At 38.0% G+C, this 1,882-nt stretch overlaps 1 protein-coding gene across 1 annotated transcript in view; it reads left to right on the top strand.

Moving 5' to 3' along the window:
- Nucleotides 1-1,882, top strand: part of RAD18 (RAD18 E3 ubiquitin protein ligase) — a 173,197-nt gene that overhangs the window by 25,016 nt on the left and 146,299 nt on the right. The gene's annotated exons all lie outside the window — the stretch shown is intronic.

Genomic DNA, 1,882 nt, shown 5'->3' with positions numbered 1-1,882 from the left:
AACAGTGATCTCTTAAACCAGTCCACTAAGTTGTTCAGGAATGAAATTTGAGTCACAGTTAAATTGCAGGGTATTAAGGAATCAGTGGTTAATGAAGATAAGCAGAAGCTGCAAATTAGATGAGTCCAGTGATTAATGTAGGAAGAGAGATGAAAGAGTACTTTGGGAAAGGAGTGAACAGCAAGGTCAAGGGAAGATTTTATTTTTAAAAATCAGGGTTGTTTAAGGCTTCAGTCTGCTTCCTTCCACTCTCTCCAAGGAAAGAGCAAATGATAAATAGAACAAAATAGGGATTGCAAGAGATCAGAGTCTAATAATGATGTTTTCCTAGATAAGCAGAAGTCACTCTTCTTTTGAAACAGGAGGAAAGGGGAAGAGAACAGGTGATAATTCAGATATTTAGAAACTAAGAGGAAGGAAGCTGAAAAAATTAATGGTATCTGGGAAGTGAGGATGAATAAATAGAGTGGTTGGTTCTTATGTTTGATCTGTTCTGAAGGACTTTGAAGGGTATTTTCCAAAAACTTAATAAGGCAGAGCCATCTTAGTATTTTCATGATTAAAGAAAAGGTATCACTTAATTCTTATGAATAAATTTAGAGTGAATGCACGTTCCAAGGGACTGACTCATGCTGTTATAACTTACAAAAGCTAACATATAAAACACAGTGGTGCTTTATTAATTTATGGTGGGGGACATACTTGAGTCCAAACCTGCAGCAGTCTTGCATGCACAGTACTTCCACCTAGTGGGTAAATTTGTTGATAAGAATAAAATTTAGATTTTTAGGTTGCTTAGTTAGTGGAGATTTGGAATAAATGAATCTGGGTACTCCTAAGGATTATTTCCCATAAACCAGGAGAATCTGATGACCTGCTTTTCTCTTTAGAAATATTTCTTCCTAAAGAATGAATTGGGAATGTAGAAGCTGAGTATTTTCTCCTTGAAGAGCAAGGAATCAGTATTGATAATCTTGCTTATAATCATGTTTTCCTAATGTATCCGTCATATTTCTGACATGTTTGGCACTGTCAATTTATCCAAAGATATACTCGTCCATGTGTAATTAATTTCTAGTAGTGGTTCCAAATCCTGCTCCAAAGAATACTAGCAGTTGCTTAGTAGCACAACTTAGAAGCACTGCCTACTGTATTGCCCTCTTAGTGTATTAAAGACTCTGAGAATTCTATATTAGGGATAACAATTTGTTTAATCCAGTAATTCCCTAAATGTATTTGACCTCAAAACCTTTTTGTCCTCATAACCCTCATCTGGCAAAACTGGTATTTGTGATGACACATTGAGGGAAACATTGAGCCACATCTCTTTTTAGTTGTATCATGGCCCTGGGGTTTGGTTACATAAAACTGGCCCTGCCAGGCTGGGTACAGTGCTCATGCCTGTAATCCCAGCACTTTGGGAGGCCAAGATGGGAGGATTGCTTGAGGCCAGGAGTTTGAGATCAGCCTGGGCAACATAGGAAGACCTCATCTCTACAAAAAAAAAAAAAATATTAACTGGGTGTGGTGGCACGCACCTATAGTCCTAGCTGCTCAAGAGGCTCAGGCAGGAGGATCACTTGAGCCCAAGAGTTTGAGGTTCCTGCAGCCTGGGAGACAGAGTGAGAGAAGAGGCCTTGCCAGTTTTTCTGTCTCCTCCACAGCATCCTGACAGGCATCTCCAGGATGGATTCTATATAAAATCATGTCAGAGTTGATTCAAAGAATGCATTCTTCCTTTAATGTCCCCAGATTCTCAGGCCCCTTAAATGTATTACTTAGTTTTACTAAATCATGGAAGAACAATCAAAGTTATTTTTATGTTTGGGGAAACATTTATCAGGCTGCATATTTTAAAATTCTTGATAGAAATTGTTTATCT

This window comes from Propithecus coquereli, unplaced genomic scaffold, assembly GCF_000956105.1.
Source record: "Propithecus coquereli isolate 6110/MARCELLA unplaced genomic scaffold, Pcoq_1.0 Scaffold107, whole genome shotgun sequence".
Taxonomy (NCBI): domain Eukaryota; kingdom Metazoa; phylum Chordata; class Mammalia; order Primates; family Indriidae; genus Propithecus; species Propithecus coquereli.
This window is presented reverse-complemented; position numbering and strand designations above follow the sequence as displayed.